Here is a 9,348-nt window from a genome sequence, read left to right as displayed (position 1 = left end):
AAACATACAACATCAAAAGGAAAAAAAAGCCCTTATAGGGTGCAATGAAAGAATTTCCTAGAGGAAAATGTATTGCCATATAGCCTATAATTTAAAATAGGAAATCCAGGGGCGCCTGGGTGGCTCAGTCGGTTAAGTGTCCGACTTCGGCTCAGGTCATGATCTCGCGGTTCGTGAGTTCAAGCCCCACATCAGGCTCTGTGCTGATGGCTCAGAGCCTGGAGCCTGTTTCCGATTCTGTGTCTCCCTCTCTCTCTGACCCTCCCCCGTTCATGCTCTGTCTCTCTCTGTCTCAAAAATAAATAAACGTTAAAAAAAAATTAAAAATAAAATAGGAAATCCAATCAACAACCTAGCTTTCTACCTTAACAAACTAGAAATAAAGGAGCAAACTAAACCTAAAATAAGAAGAGGCAAGGGAATAAAAAATTTGAGAGAAAAATAGAGAATAGACAATCAGTATAGAAAATCAGTAATACCACAGATTTGGTCGCTTTTTTTGTGTTTTTTCTTTTTTGTTTTTGTTTTTGTTTTGTAATCAACAAAATGTTAAACCTTTAGCTAGAATGACCAAGAGAAAAGAAAAAAGACTAAATTGCTAACGGTCTGGTGTCCTTGCTAGACTGCATATTCCTTAAAAGCACAGATATCATGGTTGTTTTGTCCAGTTCTGTGGCTCCAGTACCTATGTCGGTGTTGGGCATAGAGTGGCTGTCCATTAAATATTTGTTAAATAAGTGAATGAATAAATGAATTATTGGAATAGAACTATTTCCCAAAGTTTACATATCATGAGCAGTCAATCTTCACATCGCATCTATTTTTGATTTCCAACCCAGGATTTTACCACACGCATCACAAGATATGTTAAGCCTCTTCATTTCAAGTTTTTGCCACTGATGTGCACCGGATCTATTTTGTTTCCTTTTTATCTGATCTTGCTACTCCCCACGCACTTCTTTAAATTCTATATCGTAGAAAACCTCTATGGTGTTGGACAATAGCACTTAATTCTTTTTTTTTTTTTTCAAGTTACCTGCTGTGGTTTTCAATTTCCTGTTAGGAGACTAAGATCAATGTAAGCTAGGGACATAAAGTTCCAGAGCTTGAATCTGAAGATCACTAACAAAGATTTCTTTTTAGCAAATCTTTTTTGATAATTGTTGCAGGTCATAATGATTTTCTACCCAGAAGGCAATTGCTTCCTGTTACTTTTCTAATATGAATTAAGAGTCTGTTCAGGCATTCACTCTCTTCCATGTGGCCAAGGCATTTCAAGGATCAGTAAATACAATCATTTAACTGAGGAGATGAATCCCAATTGGTCTCAATAGTCGTGGTAACATCAATTCTTTGCCAGCAAGTGGGTTATGAAAACCAGTGAGTTGTAAAAGCTAACATTTGTTAAGTACCAACTTTCAGTCATGCACTATTTTAAGTGTTTCACACGTAGTGACTCATTAAACTTTTGCAACTACCTTATATTATAGTTACAATTATTTCCATTGTAAGTAATATAATTGAGGGACAGCTAGAATACCTTGATAATTATTCAGATGTGACAACCCTTAATAAAGAGGAATTGGGCAGATTATCTAAGTAAACTTTCTCAGACACATATAGCATCTAGTCTAGAACTTTGAGATCACTAAAGGTTCTGGTACCTGTGTAAATACCTCAAGGGGAAATATGCTAAGAACTAGAATGTGAGGTGTCTCCAATCAGGAAGAAGAGTGTGAAACAGGAAGACGTGGAAAAGAAGGTTATTTCAAAGGCTATGGTATTAACAACAACCTGAGTGGTATGAGAATTTGATCAGACAGGAAAACAGAAATGCTTATAAATCCTTGTAACTCTCTCATTGACAGGCCACTCACACTTTATCCAACAGCATACGCAAAAGATCACATATTATAGAATATACACTCCTCGTCTCCACTGGTTGCCTTTATGTGTGTATGTGATCCTTGGAACAGATACAGCCATCTTGTGACCATTAGTGAAAATAATTCAACCTAATCCACAAAAATACCAAAACAGGTAGACTGCTCTTAATACTTGAACTACTGAAATTACCCTCTCTGAATCTACCTCCAGATAATGTTTAAGACATCTTGGGTCAAATTCCCTGTTATATACATCCAGATGATTGTATTTAATACCAAAACCTTACCTCTGACTATCTTGTTTCAGGAGACACTGATTCTTAATTGTTTTAGTCAATGGACACATAGTTTTTGTTGTTTCTTGCAACTAAAGTCACTTTTGTTTTTCTTGGAATGTAAGTTTAGAGATATTAAAGAGGAATTTCAATGTCTAAGAAGTGATAGGTTGAATATTTAGACATTTCTGCTTCCATTATGTTAGTGTTACCCAATCCACCTCCCACACATACAGACCCATACTTTTGCTCATTAAATTAAAAAAAAAAAAGGCTAAGTATCTATTAGAGTAATTAGTGGCGATCATACTGTGGAAATAAATCGCAGCTTGGAGAAGATACTAACATGAAGATGAGCTTCTCAATGTTATTATGGTTTTGTCTCTGGGCATGCAGCAGATTGTCCGGTATGGGTGATAATCCTAATAGAAATTGTAGAATTTTTCTGATTAGAAGATCCAGGGAAACTATGTTAGTTTGGCTAACAAATTCTTAGAAGCAAATTCTAAGGAAATACTAGACACGTAATAGGTTTGTTAGGGAAAATGCAGGTAAAGACAAACAGGAAAGATCCAGGGAAAGACAGTAGGGTCATTATATTCTACCATGTAAAGAAAAGAAGGAAGGAAAGTTGAGTGGAAAAAAGCTAAAGACTGTAGTATAGTTCAAAAAAATAAAACACAAAAAAACAAAAACAAAAATGAAACAGCAAGTCAACCCTGACCAGAATTCTTCGAAGCAAAGTTGTCTCTCAGAGAAATTCCACATCTCCTGGGAATACACTTCTTTCAGTATCTCTCTAAACTCATTCATTGCCTGAGAGAAGCCTGTGAGAAGTGTGGCTTTGGTATAAATGTGATGATAGATTTCAGAGGGGAAAATATGATGTCATCAAATGACTAAAGATGAAGATTTGAAAGGCCCACTTTTATGATTGCCACAGAAAGGAATCAAAACAACTGTGGCTATGAGAGAGAGAGAGAGAGAGAGAGAGAGAGAGAGAAGGAAGAAGAAGAAGAAAGAAGAAGAAGAAGGAGGAGGAGGAGGAGAAGAAAGAGAAGGAGAAGGAGAAGGAGAAGAGAATCCCAGAAAGGAGAAAGCCAGAAAATGCTTTTTCATAATCTATGTATAAGCATCATAAAATACCCAGGCTGGTCCCTGAAATTGGCATGTGCAGGACATGTTTACATACTTTAAATATGAATGAGCTTAATAACATAGACAATTCAATAATCTTCACAAATAATTTCAACTTTCCTTCTATCAATAATTGATAGAACAGCTAGTCAAAACATCAATAAAACATTGGAGATTTGAATAAAACTATCAGCGACCTCGATCTGATAATTATGGAACCATGCATCTAACAATTTCAGAACACTCTTTTTCTTTCTTTCTTTCTTTCTTTCTTTCTTTCTTTCTTTCTTTCCTTCTTTCTTCTTTCTTTCTTTCCTTCTTTCTTCTTTCTTTCTTTCTTTCTTTCTTTTAATGTTTATTTATTTTTGAGAGAGAGAGACACACACACACAGGGTGCTAGTGGGGGAGAAGCAGAGCGACAGGGAGACATAGACTCTGAAGCAGGCTCCAGGCTCTGAGCTGTCAGCACAGAACTCTCCGCGGGGCTTGAACTCTCCAGGGGTGAGATCATGACCTGAGCTGAAGCTGGGCGTTCAACCTACTGAGACACCCAGGCACCCCAGAACACTCATTATTTTTTAATGCACATGGCACATTCACCAAGATATGTCGTATGTTGGGCAATAAACAAGTCTCAGTATCTCCCCTGCAAAGTGAAAAACCCATATTTGCAAATTTAACAACTTTCTTCTGGATAACAGATCGTCATAAAGCAGTTAAAAAATAGTTTTCATTAAAATTGGGGAGATGGATTTAAAGCAATTTTTAGAGGTGGGGCAGCTGGGTGGCTCAGTTGGTTAAACTTCTGGCTCTGGATTTCAGCTCAGATCATGATCTCACAGTTCATGAGTTCGAGCCCATGTTAGGCTCTGTGCTGGAATTACAGAACTTGTTTGTAATTCTCTCCTCTTCCTCTCTCTCTGCCCCTCCCCTGCTCATATTCTCTCTTTCTCTCAAAATAAACTTTAAAAAATAAAAATAAATAAAAATCAATTTTTAGAGGCAAATTTCTAATTTTATTTTTTTTTAATTTTTTTTTCAACGTTTATTTATCTTTGGGACAGAGAGAGAGCACGAACGGGGGAGGGGCAGAGAGAGAGGGAGACACAGAATCGGAAACAGGCTCCAGGCTCTGAGCCATCAGCCCAGAGCCCGACGTGGGGCTCGAACTCACTGACCGCGAGATCGTGACCTGGCTGAAGTCGGACGCTTAACCGACTGCGCCACCCAGGCGCCCCAGAGGCAAATTTCTAATTTTAAATCAAACATCCACAAACTTTTTGGTATAAAAAGCCAGATAGTAAATATTTTAAATTTTGAAGGACATATAATCTTTGTCACAAAAATTCAGATTTGCCTTTCTAGCTCAAAAGCAGCCATAGATAATATGTAAAAAGAGGGCATAACAGTACTTCAATAAAACATCATTTATTAAATGAGGTATGAGATGGAATTTGGCCCACAGGCCACAGCTTGCCAGTCTCTACTTTGTGTATGATTATAAAGGAAGAAAATAATTCTATAATCAATGACCAAAAGTACTACCATAATGAGCTAGAAAAATAAAAGCAAATTTAACTCTAAGTGTGTAGAAATAAAGAAATAATAAAAAGTAGAAATCAGCAAAACAGAAAACAGAAAATTGACAATATAAAAACCTATTTATTTTTTTAAAGATGGGCAATTAGTTAGACTAATAAGAGTAATAAAAAAAACGGAGAGAGAGAGAAATGAAGAGAGAACAGAAATCATCAGTATCCTGAAACAACTATTACTACCTATTATGTCAACATTAAAAGGATAATAAAAGCATATAATCATATAATAAACCAACAAAGTCAACAACTTAAATGAAGTGGCCAAAAACTTGTTTTTTGTTTTTCTAAAGATTGCTTTGGCTATTCAAGGTTTTTTGTGGTTTCACACATATTTTAGGATAGTTTGTTCTATTCCTGGGAAAAACGTCTGTAACTTGATAGGAATTGCATTGAATCTGTAGATTGCTTTACGTGGTAAAGACATTTTCACGTTATTAATTCTTCTGATCCATGGCTATAAAATATCTTTCCGTTTATTCATGATTTCTTTAATTTCTTTCATTAATGCCTAGTAGTTTTCAATGTACAGGTTTTTTCTTGTAGTTTTCAATATATAGGCTTTTTACCTCCGTGGTTAAATTTATTCTTTAAGTATTTCATTATTTTTGATACCATTGTACATAGGATTGTTTTCTTAATTTCTCTTTCTGATAATTCATTATCAGTGTAGAGAAATGCAATAGATTTTTGCCTATTGATTTTTGCATGAGAAAAGACAATAGCTACAATCACTATGATAAGAGAGAATAATCTTGAAGTTGTTAGATACTAGAATTATCTGACAAGAAGTTTAAGGTAACCACCATACAAAATCTTCATCCAGTGATTATGGACACATTTGAAACAAATGAATAAATGGAATGTCTCAGTAAATAAGATACAAAGAAGAAGTAAATGACAATTTTAGAACTCAATATTACAATAACCAAAAAAAAAAAAAAAGCTTTGTTTAAATGAATAAATAGGATCAACAGCAGAATGCAAAGGACAGAGGAAAAAAATCAGTGAACTTAAAGACAGAAAAAGAAATTAAACTGAACAACAGAGAGAAAATAGACCAGGGGCAGGGGGGAAAGCTTTAGAGATCTGTTGGGCCATAACAAATGGTGTAGCATCCATATCACTAGAGTTCCAGAAGGAAAGGAAAACGGGTAGAGCTAAAAATGTATTCTAAAAATTAAAGGTTGAAATCTCAAATTTAGCAAAAAATAGAAACTTTCATATCCAGGAAACTGGGCAGACCCTAAAAAAGTGCAAATACAAAGAAATTCACAGCAAGACATATCACAGTCAAATTTCTAAAAATTAATACAAAAACAAATTTTGAAAGCAATGAAACAGAAACAAAACCCTACCCATAAGGAAGAAAACTTGAATGACAGGAATAGGACTACCATTATATTTTCCAAGTGCTGAAATAAAGGACAGAAAATTCAGAATCCTATACCTAATGAAAATATCCCTCAGGAAAGAAAGGGAAATCTAGACATTCTCTGTTAAAGGTAAACTTTGAATATGTCACCAATATGTCTAAATAAGTAGAATAATGTCTAATTAAAGGAATAATAGTTAAAGGAAGTTCTCTATTTTTTTTTTATATATGAAATTTATTGACAAATTGGTTTCCATACAACACCCGGTGCTCATCCCAAAAGGTGCCCTCCTCAATACCCATCACCCACCCTCCCCTCCCTCCCACTCCCCATCAACCCTCAGTTTGTTCTCAGTTTTTAACAGTCTCTTATGCTTTGGCTCTCTCCCAGTCTAACGTCCTTTTTTTTTTTTTTTTTTTTCCTTCCCCTCCCCCATGGGTTCCTGTTAAGTTTCTCAGGATCCACATAAGAGTGAAACCATATGGTATCTGTCTTTCTCTGTATGGCTTAGTTCACTTAGCATCACACTCTCCAGTTCCATCCACGTTGCTACAAAAGGCCATATTTCATTTTTTCTCATTGCCACGTAGTATTCCATTGTGTATATAAACCCCAATTTCTTTATCCATTCATCAGTTGATGGACATTTAGGCTCTTTCCATAATTTGGCTATTGTTGAGAGTGCTGCTATGAACATTGGGGTACAAGTGCCCCTATGCATCAGTACTCCTGTATCCCTTGGGTAGATTCCTATCAGTGCTATTGCTGGGTCATAGGGTAGGTCTATTTTTAATTTTCTGAGGAACCTCCACACTGCTTTCCAGAGCGGCTGCACCAATTTGCATTCCCACCAACAGTGCAAGAGGGTAAGGAAGTTCTCTAAATAGAAAGGTAACACTTCAAGAAGGAACATTTGATCATAAGGCAGGAAGAAAGAACACAATAAGAAAAAAATATGGATAAATGCAATAGACTTGACTTCCCATCTTGTGTTTTCCAAATCACTTAATGGTTGATGTGGTACTAAATATATTTAGAGGAAATATTTTTAAATTATATTTAATTAGGGGAGGACAAAGAGAAATAAAGGGAGGTACGTTTTCTACACTTTACTCAAACTGGTATATCAACACCAGTAGATTGTGGTAAGTTGTGCATATAATACTTCGAGAAATCACTAAAAAACACATGCATTCAAAAATATTATAGAGAAACCAAAAGGCAATTCTAAAAAGAATGTTCAAGTCATCTACAAAAAGACAAGAAAAAGAAAACAGAGAAACATAAAACAGAGAACAAACACATATCAAAAAATAAAGTGACAGGGGCGCCTGGGTGGCGCAGTCGGTTAAGCGTCCGACTTCAGCCAGGTCACGATCTCGCGGTCTGTGAATTCGAGCCCCGCGTCAGGCTCTGGGCTGATGGCTCAGAGCCTGGAGCCTGTTTCCGATTCTGTGTCTCCCTCTCTCTCTGCCCCTCCCCCGTTCATGCTCTGTCTCTCTCTGTCCCAAAAGTAAATAAACGTTGAAAAAAAAAAAAATAAAGTGACAAAGCCCTAACATATCAGCAACTACACTAAATGTATATGGTCTAAACACTTAGAAAATAGAGATTGACAGAGTGGATTAAAAACTATGACACAAATGGGGCACCTGGGTGGCTCAGTCACCTAGCTCAGGTCTTGATCTTCAGCTCAGGTCATGATCTCGCACTCCATGACTCACTCTGTGAGTTCAAGCCCCGTGTTGGGCCCTGTGCTGACAGTTCAGAGCCTGGAACCTGTTTCAGATTCTGTGTCTCCCTCTCTCTCTGCCCCTCTCCCACTCATGCTCTGTCTCTCTCACTCTCAAAAATGAATAAATGTTAAAAAATTTTTTTTTAAACTGTGACCCAAATATGCTGTAAAAAGTTAATTATTTTTAGTTATAATGTTACACCTCGGTTAAGAGAAAAAGAAAAGTGTTAATAAAAAGAAAGCAAGGGCAGCTATTTAATAACAGGTAAAATAGCCTTCTGAGTTGAAAAAATTATTGCCAGAAATAAGTTAGAGATAAAAGTAATTTACCAAGAAGACATAGCAATCTTAAATATAAATGTTACAAAAACAGAGCTGTGAAATACATTAAGCAAAATTTGCATGCATGAAAGGAGACAATAGCATATCTGCAATCATAGTCGAAGATATTAACACTTCTCTTTCAATAATTGGTAGAATGACTAAACATATAGTGAATGATAATATAGAAACACTCAACACCACACATCAACCAACAAGACCTAATAGACACTTATATAATACTCAACCTAACAAGACCAGAATATACTTCCTTTTCAAAAGCCTGATAAACATATATCAAGGTACGCTATATCCTGGGCAAGTAAACAAACTTCAATAAATTGAAAAGTATGGAACCAGCACAGAATTTGCTCTGACCTCAATGGAATCAAACTAGAAGCTGATAATGGGAAGATAAGAAAACCTCCAGGTACTTACAAATGAAACAACATATTTCCAAATCATCCCTGGATCAAATAGAAAAAGAAAATGGGAAAAGATATTGGACTGAATAAATACAATCTATCCGTCTCCGTGGGATGCAGCTAAGGCAGTGGTAAGAGGGGGATTTATAGTGCTAAATGCTTTTATTATAAAACAGAGAGAGTGAAATCAATGACCTAAACTATCTCAAGAAATAGAAAAAGAAGAGCAACATAAACCCACAGCAAACAGAAGGAAGGACATAATAAATGTAAGATTAAAATGTAATGACATTGAGGGGTGCCAGGGTGGCTCATTCAGTTGACCATTTGACTCTTTATTTCAGCTCAGGTCATGGTCCCAGGGTTGTAGAATCAAGCTCCACATAGGACTCCACATTGAGCATGGAGCCTGCTTGGGATTCTCTCTCTCTCTCTCTCTCTCTCTCTCTCTCTCTCTCGATCTCTCTCTCTCTTTCTCTCTCTCTCTCTCTCTCCCCCCCCACTCTGTCTTATTCTTCCTCTCTCCCCCGCTTGCACTCTTCTCTCTCTTTCTAAAAAAAATAATTTAAAAATATTTAAAAATTAATGAAACTGAAAT

The sequence above is a fragment of the Lynx rufus genome, unplaced genomic scaffold, assembly GCF_022079265.1.
Source record: "Lynx rufus isolate CCGP_SWC_20201006 ecotype Redwood Valley unplaced genomic scaffold, mLynRuf1.p SCAF_7, whole genome shotgun sequence".
NCBI lineage: Eukaryota > Metazoa > Chordata > Mammalia > Carnivora > Felidae > Lynx > Lynx rufus.
This window is presented reverse-complemented; position numbering follows the sequence as displayed.